The following is a 14,650-nucleotide window of genomic DNA, read 5'->3' as shown; positions in this document are numbered from 1 at the left end:
CCTTATCATATGTATAAGTTATATTTAAACTACATTTTTATAGATGCAAATATATCTATATATCTTTGAAATCAAAACATATTAAAATTATTTGTAATGTATGTATTTAAGAATCCTCCTCCATGATTGTTCTGCTCTCTCAAAATATTTCTATTCAGTTGGAGCTAGTTAGGATCTCAAAAATGAAAATCCATAAAGTATCCCTTATTTTCTTCCAAGAACAATAGCTTTTCATGGATAATCAGTTATAGGATTGATTAGGATTTTCATTATGTCATCATTTGTACCCTTGGATGAATGGTAAAATCTATCAACATTTCTCCATATCAAACTAACCCATTTATACATATAGTCAAAATACACCCTTTTGCAACATGTTGGTATATCATTCTCATAGAACAAGAAATGTCTAGTTAATTCTTCCATATGTAGTTGATTAGTGATGTTTCCATAATTCAAAGCTTGCTCCCTTGTGGTTCCAGGGTTATCTGCTATATAACAATCTAGCCAAGAAGCACTCTCTACTATATCTTTCAGGTCCTTCAATAGAAAACAAGCCCATTAAGAACAATAACTAACTTTTACATATTATTTGAATATATGCAATTTATGGATAATAAGATAGGTTTAGCCAAGTTTGGTCAATAGATACCTTAAACTCTTGGTAATCATTGATTAGTCGACAACCCATTCCTACATCATATTCAAATTTACTAATCTTTTCTAGAATATCATCAGGGAGATATGTGTCAATAAAAAGCATTGGATATAGTGTGACCATGGGCACAAATGTGGAGTCGCAAAAATTCTTTAAAAATTGATTTAGAGTTGGGAGATAATCATCAGCATTCCATTGTGCATCTTGCCATTGTGCCAAAATAAGATTTTTCCACAACAATAAAAGACATACAAAACACAAGAAAATATTTTAAAATATTTTAAACATTTATATTCCAACATCAATTGATTGATATATAAATCTGATCTAATGACTTACGTAATGTTGCATCCACATTCGTGCATGTGGACCATGTATTTTCTCAGCGTCATTGACTAATTCGGTGTATGATTCATGGAGGAATTGAAAACTAATTTGCATAATTCTAGGAAGATTAGCCATCATCGATATATCCCAACTGAGCACCACAAAATGGGGATAAATTAATTCATTGGTTAATGTTAAGCATAATAATTTCAAAAAATGTTAATGAACATTATTACAAGGCATCACAAATTATAAATTAAAAGCACTAGAATTACTTGATCAAGGCTATCTTGAAATATGCAAGGTCATCAATAGTTCCATATGTGTCAAACATGTCATCAATGATGGTACACATGACACCAAGTTTAGCATATCCAACTCGAGTTAGAGAGAGAGAGAATTCAAATTCATACAATCCACATGCATATGCCATATAATACTCCAAATGTCGATGTTGGAAAAAATGAAGTTCTTTTAAATTTGATTCACTCCACCATCTACATATTTATATTGTCCCACGCATGTTAGTCCAATCTAATATTATTAGTAGCAATCCACCAGGACATAATGTATTATTTTACGAAAAATAAATCTTCTTGAAAAATATTACTTGGAAAGAATCTTGAGCTCAATTTGATGTTGAGCATGTTCTATGTTGAAATCTAATATTGCTGCTTCCAAAATAATTTTGGAAATCTCATTCAACATCTTGAAATAAAGAAAGAATATATTTAAGTAGGATAAATCGAATTGGCTATTCAATTTTCGTCAACTCTTGTGAACTTATATCTATTAGGATCACACTTATGATGACTTCATAAATTATAAAACCAAATTATTACATATTTTAAATCCAACTAAAATTCTAGATACTTGTTCCATATACTCCATGAAAATTAAAAATATTGAAAACAATGCAAATGGATCTAATTTCATATATCTAACCATTAAAAATATTTCTTGTACCAACCTGTAGATACCCTCCATTGACATCCAATAATCAATATCTTGCCTAAATATATTGATGGAGCTCCAAGCTTCCCATTATGGATTTTTGGCTCTCCATGAATTCTTCATGAAGTATTCAACCTATAGATTTTTATGAGATTATGATTCATTTGCTAATATCAATAAAATGGAAAATATTATTATTATTTTATAATAACCTTGTTAAAACAACATAAAATTTGGAAAAAAAAATCACTGTGGCTTTGGTGAATGGGAAAAAAAAGGATTTGATTTTATTGTGTCTTTAGTACATTTCGGCTAGAGATTAGCCTCTCCCAAAATAATTGAAAACAAATATGAAAGCTCTTACCTATACCAAAATTTGGATTTTCTCTCTTATGTTTATGTTCTCTCTTATGTTTACTTTCCAAACCTTGATATCCCAAAACTCCTAGAAATTGAAAATTAGACCTAGGGTCATATATGTTGCCATCAATGTAAATGGGGGAATTTATTAGCATGAAACCTAATGTAATTCCTTTGGGGGATTATCCTACACATTGCTAATGAATTTGAGAGATTGTTAGAATGACTCTATGTGGCATTGTTGATAGTATTTTATATTGATGTCAAGATAGCATTTTTTTGTAAAGACTGATAGAGTGGTAGATAGGGGAACAAAGAAGGAAAGCTTGTGGTTGACAAATGAGGATGCATGTAGTTGAGGAAGTATTCTATGGAGTGTCCTGATCATGTGTCTAATTGTGCAAGTAGAAAGTCGAAGATTGGTGATGGTTATTTGAGATCTATTGCAGACAACATTTAGACACATGTTACACAAAGTAGTACTTGTAATCAGCATATATCTCCTAACAAAGATAGAATCTTGTTATGAAAAGTTAGATAGAGGAAGAATAAATTTTGGTAATATCTTAGGTTAGAGTGCTAATTCTAGAAGTGCACATGTGAAAAGTTGTGATAACTGTGAGCTAACTATTTGTTGTAATAATCGAAGTGTAATGTAACATGTAATAAATTAAATCTCGATGAAGCATTGTATTGCAATTGTAATTGGTAAAGTCTCAAGGTAGACTCAATCATTAATATTTGGACTTGGTATAAAGAAAATAGTTTTCCTTTTTTTGTGATATGAATAATGTGATATTGTATGTGAAAGAGGTGATTGTAAGTGTAATGTGAGAGGTAAAACTTGGTCACAAGTTTCAGTGATCCTAAGGTTGAGATTGGGCAAGGTTTTCGTGTAGTTTACATATGATTGATAGTTATTGTATGAAAGATAATTCAAGATCAGTTGACCAATGAATTTAGTCATCTTGCCCCATAAGCTACTTGGATAATGGGTCATTTTACCTTCCACAACTCCTAATAGGCTTTCCACGACTCCTAACAGGATTCGAATCTCTTTACAAGGATTCAAATTTCCAGCCTAGTGTTCAAGAGGGAGAAAAAGAAACCTTGAGAGACATGATATCCATTAAAGCGAAGAGCTCGAAATTTCAAAGCAGTAGCGTGCAGATCTCTACTGGAATTTTGGCTTCCCCATGAAATACCGTTTTCATTCCAATGCCTGTTTGAAAAGATAAATATAAATGTACTGATTCAAAAGGTACAGGTAAATGTATTGACTAAAAAGATAGTTACTTCTAAGTGTAGTGAAGAAATGCTTTGATATCTTCTTGAAAATAACGATGAATTCCTAATCGTTGGACTGCATCAACTAGGAAGAATCTCTGTGGCAGATCGTAACGAGAGGCACATATTTCTCTTCTTTAATCAGAGGATTAAATGCCTTCTCCTTGATCTCCTCAATCAAACTTGCCACCCTCTCGCAATATGCAGGATCCTGTTCAAATATAAATAAGAAAACATTTTTTGACTGTTTCATGCACTTTAATATCTTAATAATAATTTATAGACTGTGTAGTATTTGAGTCAAATTCATTGAGTCATATTTCATAAGTAGCGATTCAACATGAATAAATGGAACAATTAGCATGACTCATTAGATCTAGTGCTAAGTGTTCCATTTATTTTCATGAGAGATGGATTAGTGTTGAATCACTATTATAGATCAATGAAATATGAATGAATGAATTTGACTCAAATACCACACAATTAAATCGACAATATCACAATTTGACAATTTGACTTACAGTACTTATCAGATCATGGACTCACAGACTCCTATTTGGAATGTAGAGGACCAAACTTTGATACAGTTATAACCAGAAACTAAAAGACTGAAGTTGCCAAATGCATATATGTATACAGAAATAATAAATCAGCACCACATATGGCGACGACAGAGATTGCAGAAACTCGTCGTACCAGACATTGGGATGAAATTTTCCTATCTCTCGATTCTCTGATTTCTTGCAGCTTTGTACTTTGGCCATCCTTATTCTTTCTTGCACTCGCACCGGGCTATGTTTTTGTTTTAACAGGGAGTGTGCAGAGAGCCATCCTTATTATATAGAAGCGCGCCAACATTGTTCAACACTCGTGTTTAGGACCGAAGAAACTATTTTTTTCCACTGTTTTGTTTAAATATGCACAAATAATAGTTAATCCTGTAATTGTGGTGGTTGATGACTTTTAAGTGTATCAATTTAATAATTAATTCATTAGCGGAGATATTTTCCATATACGGACAAATTTACGCACGTGGAACCATGGACTGTATTATCTAAAACTACTAAACTTGGAAATATGGACCGTATTATTTAAAAACTGTAACATTAAATATAAATATATTGAGTTTGCTTTAGTTTGAATAACAAATATGAGGAATTATATAACAGTAATTTTTATATAATTATAATTTTTTAATTTTACAAATAATTATAATAAATATGATATTTTGATTAATTACAAAATTATATAACAGTAATTTTTATATAATTATAATTTAATATCAATATGTTATGTTTTAATTATAATTATATATTGATAATTATTTTTTATAGTTAAGCAATTAATAAGGTAGGTAATTCTTTATGACGAAAAAAAAAATGGACAAGTTAATGAACAAAACAATTGAAGTATTGCTCTATCAAGGCTGTGATTGACCAATAACAATGTAGGTGCCAAAAGAGGCACATAGGGTAACAAGAAGCCAACAAAGCCGTTTTAAAACTAGTATACATGACCAAAAAAAAAATCCATATTTGTCCACTTATGAAACTTGAACAACCTTGACAAGAGAAAAGTCCACCAAATGTGAAAGAAAACATCTCATAGATCCACCTTCAAGCTGCACAACTCCTTTCCACTTCAATAATAACATCAAAGAGGTACACCAAAAGGAAGAGGAGGAGACACCAAGCCTCCTTCCTAACCATCCAAGCACTAGGGTCAACAACAAGGTTAGGTAAAGCCCCAAAACCAGCTACCCAAATTACCCAAAATACCAATCTAGAATGAGTCCTTGAAAACTAGCAACAACAAAGTAGAACTACTACCCTCGAAAAACACATTAGAGTAAAATAGGTAAAACCATAATATTTCCCATCCCAACATCATCAACCCCAAAGAGCTACATCCAAATACAAAAAAAAGCTATTCACATTTTTTTTTTTAAATGGAATTTTTTTTTTTGTTGCCTTGTCTTTTTTGCCTTCAAATTGGGTAATAACCATTTGAAGAAATAATGGCCCACTAAAAAGTATAGTGTTAAGAAGACACCACAAGTGGGTTGCCAAACAACATATATTAAGCAACTAACATTGGGGAACCAAAACCAAAGCCCCCAACAATTCCTCCAATAATAGTGCTTGAAAAATCAAGCAGTGCATTGTCAACCACAATCATATTCTAGGTGTAAATATTAACCCACGCTAACCCAAGGAACTTGTCAAATATATTGTTTGAAACCCTATCACAGTCCATAGGCACAAGATTGGCTTTCTACTACTAAAGAAATATGTAATCACCATAGGTGAAAGAAATAGTAGACACCATAAATGCAAAGAATAGATACACGTCCCATAGAAAACTTACCCCACAAAAATTGCAACAAAGGGGAGGATCAAAATATGAGCATGACAAAAGTCATGCCCCATCATCATGGTCAAGGAACATCCATGTATAGTAGTGCCAAAACTAATCAACACCTCAGATACAAGGGAGGAGATCATGTCAAGCTAGTCCAAAAAGTAGGCTCCAAATGTAACGATGACATTTCTAACCGAAGTAGTTCTTCCCACTTGTATCATAAGGTCTCACAACAACAAGGATGAAATAGAGGGAAAGATAGTGAGTCAAAACTTGCCCAAAATGGCCACTGATGACTATGTCTAAAGCTCGAAGACTGAAACTCGCAAGTCCTTTTCAAGAAACACATTGAGTATGATTGTGAAAGCTTGACATGAGAAGTAGGAAAGTCAACTTTGTAGGAACCCAAACCAGTGAAAGGTTTAGAAAGCTACGAACAAAAAGAAGCACACAAAGCATCCTTGGTAGAAGACGAAGATAACAAAACAAATCTTTCTGAATGCAATTTCCAACCCTGGCAAGATAACTTTATATGGGTCCTAACAAGGGATAAGTGGACCAAGTTGTGGTGCCAAAAAGGGGGTATAAGTGGACACCTTTTTTTTGAAATCAGCAATTTCTAAACTTCAACAAGAATTTGAAGATAGTTATGCTCAAAATTTTAAGATATCACAAAAACAAAAGTAGTAGTCCTTCGAATCTAGTTTCTAAACTACTATTTTTTTTTCAAAATGGTTTACTTTTAGGTCCTACAAAAAGGGGGTCACACAGAAAGTGGTACTATTTATTCCAAAAAAAATAATATAGTACAAAGTCTAGCCCTCCTAAAATTTTAACTTTTCTTTTTGAAATTCTTTAATCAATCTAGTCAAAAGTTACCTAACACTATGTAGTTTATCCTAGATTTTTCGTGTAATTTTATAATGTGTATATTTTTTTTTGAATTTTTTAATTAGACACATCCCAAAAACGTGAAATATCTATGTGCTCCCCCTAGAAATGATTGAAAACTAATCTAATATCAAAACTTCTTTTTTTCAAAGTGTATAGAATGGAGTCTAGTCTCTAAAAAACTAAGTTGTTGCAAAATTCGATGAACAAGCTAAAATCTATAGCCCAATTAGTGCATGTTGATTTTTGACAAAAAATGAACATGCATTCAAAAGCAATTATAGATGAAAGACTTGCAATAGTTCAAATAAAAAATAAATTATGTCATTATATAGCTAATATAGAGACCTACAATGTCATGTAACCTGATTTTACCAATGCTCAACCACGAGGAAACTTGAAGGAGAGCACACAACAAAAATCAATCACTTTTTGTATGTTTGCAGCAAAACACGTCTTAGACTAGTTTATAGACTCCAAACCTTTGGGTTGGATCTCCAAGGCAAAACCAAACCTTAGGCTTGGTAGAATGCAAAGCTTCAAATAGTGCATGCGCCCTATAGTAGTGTGCATGCACTATTTAAAGCTTTTGAAATTTAATTCTAAATAGTGCATACGCGTTTTATATTAAAAAATAAATTGAAAATCATGTATGCACTATACTGCATACACACTATAGCGCGTGTGCACTATAGTGCATACATTGTTTCCAAAAGTAGAAAAAAAAAAGGTGTCATCTTTTTGGCACCACAACTTGGTGCACTTATCCCAAGTCCCTTTCTAAAATGAGAATGCAACCAAAGAGAAGGGGTTCACCCATAATGAAGGGCACATGACTAAAGAAGCTCACCGAGAAAATAGTGCAAGTCTCTAGACAAGCAATTTAGTGCCCCAAGTAGGGTAGAAGATCAAAAAACCACCTACAGGACTCCATGGAGGCCAAGAGGGCATCATAATCATAAACCCTATCTGAGACCACAAAGAATAGCAAATATGGGTTGCAATAGAGAAAACACTACATAGATAACATTACAAGGCCACAAGAATCATCTTCTACATTAGCATCATTCTCCACAATGGACTCATAGTTTGAAAGCCCACCTCCTCTCCTCTTCTCACTCAATCGATCATACTACTTTTTTTGAAGTGTTTTGTTATATATATATATATATATATATATATATATATATATATATATATATATATATATATATATATATATATATATATATATATATAGTTAGTTAGTTAGTTAGTTAGTTAGTTAGTTAGTTAGTTAGTTAGAAATATATAGTAGGCTAGGTGATTGGGAGAGGGGTGGGGGGGTGTGAATTAGAAACCAATACAACTTTAACTTTAATTCACCAATAAAACCTTTATAAGCTATTCTAATCTAATTGTAAGCATGAAAGACTAAAAGTAATAAAACATTCATAATAGTTGACACAATATATGGTGACCCAGAAACCTTCCAAATATAAAGTAAAACTAGGTTAGGGATGATAACACTATCTTCTACTTGGTTTACATTGTGAGGGTTAGTTTGTACTATGAAGTTTGGCTAACACTTCAACAACTTGGCTTATACTATAAAGCTCAATTTACTTTGCAACAGCTCAGTTTACACTATGAAGCTCGGTCACAATGTAACCAACCAAATGATTAAGTGTCAAGGCACTAATTGACAAAGAATTTGACCATAATGTCAATAATTTCTCCCTTTGGAATTAGTGACAAAAAAACTTATCATAAAAAAATTATGAATACTCAAAAATATAAGTCAAAACTCTACCTATCAATATACTTGGGTTTGTAGCTCAGTTTTGACTACTATGCTAACACTCGACTAACACAAACTCTATTTTTTATCTTTCAGTGTTGTTGTTGTAGGTTTTTTACTTTTCTATATACGTAGATTCCTACTATGCAACTATATTTCCCACTTTATATCTATAATTATCCTTTTTATGTGATATAACTATATTTCCCCCCATTTTTTTACATAAATACAAGAAATGCATATTTTTGTGTAACACCAAAATGTCAAAGGAAGTCACTATGTACCTTCAAAATTAGAGACAATGTTTTGTCCCAATATTCTTGCAAAACATAGAGGTATGCATAGCTACTTGCACTTAAACTAATAAGTCCATCATATGATCAAAAATAGAGAAGTTGGTGTCATGGATTGATGTCTTTGCATAAGCAATGTGTCTTTGCATTATATCCATGTGGATGTGTGGAATCATCATACTCTGAATATCATTCAACGCAACCCAGATTCTTGCTTCTTCTCTTAACAACTCTACCTATAGGTTAGTTAGATACCTGATCTTCACAAGATGTGTAGAACTAGTGCTTGGGTCAAGTGACAACTAGTGTGTGTTGGCCTTTAGATTAGTAAATATCTTGTCAACTTACCTTTGATTTCCTTGGTGAAATTTGTAGAATCACTTAACTTTACAAACAAGGAAACAACATTATTAACAAAATTCCCAAAAGTTACACAAATAGTGGACAATTCCACTTGATCAATGGCAATTGTCTATGCCACCCTCTCCAAAACATTGTTATCAAAATTCCTTTCAGCCCTCTGTAGTAGTTTTTCTTTTCCATTTAGATCTTCACTAAACTTGTGAACTATGTCAATAAGTTGATCTAATATAGGTTTCTATTCATCAACTTGAATACTAAGTGCATCAACAAATATACCTTTTTTATGCCCTCTAGCTCTTGATTCCTTTTCTTCTTTTTACCTCTTAGTTTCTACTATTTTTCCATTTTCTTCCAAATCTCAACTAGGTTTTCCAATTGATAAAGAGTGAGCTTGGATAGATCCCATTATAGAATTACTATATCTTCCTCTAGATCCACTTTATCAATGGAGGCTTCTACATCTTTACCCTTTTCCTTTGGAATAGATGAAGGAATAATTTCCTTTTCTTTATTCAAATCACCTATTCTTAGTTGAGGCTTAACCTCAACTATCATTACACTTATAGTAGAAACACTAGTAGAGACAATATTACTAATCTGAGAAACATCAACAATAGAAGGGTTTACTTACAAAATCATTTTGTGACTTAGTTTGGCTTGCTACTATGAGGAGTGGAGCTTTCTACTTGGTAGATGAAGTGGTAGTAACAACACTCATCGTTGAACTCAGTAAAATAGCTCCAATAGCCAATTGAGTGATTGGTGTAACAATATATAACTTGATTATCTATGACTCAGTTGTCGCTTTCTCTGAACTTGATATAACTAATGTTTTTCTTAGAGAATTAGGAAGGAGGTGCATTACCTTTTTTGCAATATTTTCAAGATCAAAACCTTGAGTATCCTAAACCTTAGAAAGATGCTCACTTACTATTAGATTATCCTTGTCCTCTTCATCATCCTCTTCCTTATCATCTTTCTGGTCATTCACATCATCAATTTACACAACCTCCACAGTAGGATTTACAATGTGTAATCCTTAGATTTTCTTCCATGCATTTGTATTTGATTTTAGAACAAATTCAACATCATTTGACAAAATTTGGAATGCATTGAACTTCAAAGTTAACTTTTGTTCATTCTTGGTAAATGATTCCTTTACTTCCTTGTTTGATAGATTTGGCATAGGTTTTCTCAAGGTTTGTTCCCTAATATCCTTGGCAACAGTCACTTCATTGTCTCAACAATGTGCAACTTCCTTTAGTAGAATATCTAGAACCTATTTGGTTAGCTCCTCTAGACAGTATTTCCACTTAGGCATTTTTGTCACTAAGGCTTCTTCTATTTTCTTATGCTCTTCTTTAGCATGTTCCTCTTATCCTCCTTCATCTACAATATCATCACCCTTACCTTCTATGAGAAGAAGAGGGGAACCAAATTTTTTGCTTTGCTTCTGAATCTTTTCAACTTTCTTTATTCCTCTCTTCAAGATATAAGGAATCTTAATTTCTAGAGAAATCATAGAAATCAGTTTTGAATTTATTTATGAAAATAAGGAAAATAACAAATAAATGATACTTATACATATGATTAGACTCTCAATACAAATGAAAATTCTAGAGGGTATGCGATGCTGAATCTACGTAGAGTCATCACTAGTAGCCATGCCTTGTACAATACAAAATGTAATTAAATTTCATTACCAAAAATTGTTTACAATAATGTATTGATATTTAATCACTTTAAAAGGACCTAATTACCTTTACCTTATCAATGGGTGGTGCCTCACCCCCCACGCTCTGCCCCCCATTGGTAGGTGATACTTGTAAGAGAAAGGAAATATTAGAAACCATATATGCTCCAATATCAAATAGAAAAGAAATGACAACACAACATAATGTACCATAGATATTTCACGGCCAAATGAAATAGCCAAGAGTGTGACATTATCAACCTTCTTGAGCTCCTCCTTTTTCATCAACTAAACATGAATGAAGATCACATACATGTATAAGTCAGTATGGGTTAAATTACTCTATTATAAAAAATAAATTTAAATCACATGTCTTAACAAAAAAATGTATACACATACTAAAATAGGATGATTCTATGCCTTTGGATGCCCCTACTCTCTCATGTCAGGGTGTGTAGCCTCTATATGGATTTCTTGTGTATCATCCTCAAATACAAACTGATATTAAGAAAGATCACCTATGGGACCCATACAAATATTCTTGCATGTTATGCAAGTATGGGGCACACAAACATGTGATGAGCTCATCGATGTTGAACTCATGCTATCACCATCAACATCAGAAGGCAACACTAAATTAGCCAAGGATATCAATAGGCTACTCAATCTATGGATGGATCTAATAGTCTAAGAGCTAGCCTCGACAATGATACTAGGATGTTGCACTAGAGTAGGGGGGGGAGACATCAGTAGGGAAGATAAAAGTGCCAAATTTCTTCCACTAGTAAAAGCATCTATTTTTAGGAGCTCCTCTTCCTACACCCATGTTGGACCTCATGTTCCAATAGTTCACCTTGAGGTACAACACAAATTCAACATAAATTTTTTAATGAAATAGAATGGCACCTCTAAATTTTTGTGTGGAGGGATGTAAAAAACCATCCACCAATGATCCCAAATGTATGCATGCATTTCCTCATTTGTGCACCATTTAATTGATAATTTTGGCTTTGTGTGTTCTACTAGTTTACCAATTTTTGGGTTTGGAAAAAGGCTAACTATATCATATTTAGTTATATTTAATGTCACAACCTCATCATAGTCCAACCCAACATCAAATATGGTATGCATTTCAGCATGCTAGTGAAGAGAAACATTGTGTTAATTGGTAAGTGTTTCAATATTATCCTCTATAGTGTTTAACATGGATAACATGGGAGCTAGTATGGGTATATTGTTATATGCGGTTCACAAAACCCTCAGTTCGGTGAGATTTTGAATTATCAAATCTTTAATTTGAGGAGGCTTTTGAGGGTGTACGAGATCATTTCATGGATGATCTTGATGGGGTACTAGATCATTTGGTGGAGGATTATGAGGAACATTATTTCTTGACTCATGATCATAATTTGGGTTAGCCCTACCTATTAGTCTAAAAAACTTAATTTCTATTACAAAACCTAAATTTCAACAATTTCTATTAAAAAAAACTAATTTTAAAAAACTCCTATTTAAAATAGGTAATTTATAATAATATTCATTCAAATCATAAAAAATAAAATATAAATTTACCTTTATCCCATACTCATTTGGAAATCCGATACCTAAATGGAGCACAATAATAAAACTAAAAGAATTGCAATGCAAAATAGCTCTCGGGTTTTTTTTTTAAATCTATGTCATAGGTTTTGAGTATCCAATTTCATATCGGATACGAGATATCATATTGGGGATCCAATATTATATTAGGTATCAGATATGAAATTGGATACCTGAAAAGGCTTCATCCATACTTTTTATCCTTGGTATCAAGGTGGGTGGAAAAATGTTAGAGTGGATTTTGAAATGCTTTTGGATATTTTCTCCACATTTTTCACATCACCACTTTTTGGCACACCATGATCCTACACATACCTCCATTCTTTTGTGGACCCACATGGACACATGGAGAGTCATCGCAACCTTGCACTTCTTAAACATTTGAATAGCAAGAAAATATGACCCATCCTCAACCCAAATTCCTGAATGGAATGATCCAAATTGATTAACCACAAGGAAGTGATCAATGCACAAATGGATCAAGCAATGGAGAATATGAAGAGAAGAATAGATCCTATGGTCTTTATATTTGAGAAGTATGAGTGTAAATCCTAAATAAATAAAAGAAAAATACTAACCATGAAGTAGGATAAATCTAGAAAAAAATTATTTCTATTTGTACAAAAGGGAATTAAGGCTACCAAGTTGTGTATCCAAGCAGATTACCCAAGGAAACATATACAAACAATAACGGAAGTATAACATAACATGAAACAACATATGCAAGTATAGAGATACATATAGAGGAATAATACAATTGGTCAGATTCTTTTATCACCTTGCACTTAATAGAGCAACAAAGATCATATAAAAGAATCAAACAACATTTAGCAAATACATCACAAGATAAATATAGTACAATAGACTGACACCCAATAAAGGATGCCATGAAGAACTAGCCACTCAAGCATGCCTACTATCCCCATCTCATTGTACATCATATAGGGAAGGTTAGTAACTCACAAGAGGGACTATATCCAACATAGTAGGAATGCTAGCCGCTTCCAAACAAAGGTCCTCTTGAGAATCACAATGTTTAATACTAGGTGTAAGTGTTAATTGTGAGGAAAGCATATTAGGTAAATCAATCTTAAAGTCAATAGTTTCATATTCATCATTAACACCATTAGTATCATCAAGAGTATCTTATTCATATAGATTAATCAAAATAGGATCTAAGATATGAATGGAATCATCATAATCATGCATCTTAACATCATTATTAGCAACAACTTCTTCTAACACATCATGCATAGTTATATCAAAAGTGGTAAATATTTTTGAATAATAGAATTATGAGCTTTAGCTTAAGCACGATGCTTCTTACTACATTCATTATCAAGTCAATTATGTTTTGTCTTACTTGAAATATGTGGAGAACTAGGAGGAACAATTATTGGACCCTTCACAGGTTCTATATGAGGATTAATTGTATTATCAAGAGACTAACAAGACAAAGGAGGAGATTGATTAATAGATGTAGAAGCCATAGATAAAGGAGGTATTGAAGGTGTAGGAAAAGGACCATGATAAAGATCCATAGGAAGTAAACTTAACACCAGAATCTTATGATGTTTATAGACTTGATATGAATAGAAAGTATGATTAGGTCAAGTAGGACATGGATTAGGTAATGAAAGCCAAAAGAAATCAATGGGAGAAAAATCCTTGGGCCTAGAAGTGAGATATAAACTATGATTTACCATCTTCACTTCATCATCATAAACACACTTAAGAAATTTATGAATAAGTAAAGAAATAGCATGCATGGCATTTAACCATGACAAATCAAGCTTAACTTGAAACTTATCAAAAGTAGGAACAACAACAAAGGTGGTGTTCACAATTTTTCCACAAAGTTTAACTGATAAATCAATAGAACCAAATGATGGATAAGGAAAACCATTACAATTTTGAATCCATACATCTAATTTATCATAAAAATCCCATTGCAATCCTTTCATAAAATATTTTTTTCTGTAATAACATTGACTAATGAGGTAGGATCAACAAGACAACCGTGAGTAGGTATCTGAGAAATTTTAGCATAAATATAAAGAGGACCATCAAGAGCTTTAACAAGA

General features: G+C 32.5%; 1 pseudogene; it reads right to left on the bottom strand.

Annotated features, from left to right (window-relative positions):
* Positions 1-231: 231 nt before the first annotated feature.
* Positions 232-4,350, bottom strand: LOC149557997 (sesquiterpene synthase Cad-like; annotated as a pseudogene).
* Between the last annotated feature and the right edge of the window lie 10,300 nt (positions 4,351-14,650).

The sequence above is a fragment of the Cupressus sempervirens genome, chromosome 5, assembly GCF_028749045.1.
Source record: "Cupressus sempervirens isolate cs-2001-9-10 chromosome 5, ASM2874904v1, whole genome shotgun sequence".
Classification (NCBI taxonomy): Eukaryota; Viridiplantae; Streptophyta; class Pinopsida; order Cupressales; family Cupressaceae; genus Cupressus; species Cupressus sempervirens.
This window is presented reverse-complemented; position numbering and strand designations above follow the sequence as displayed.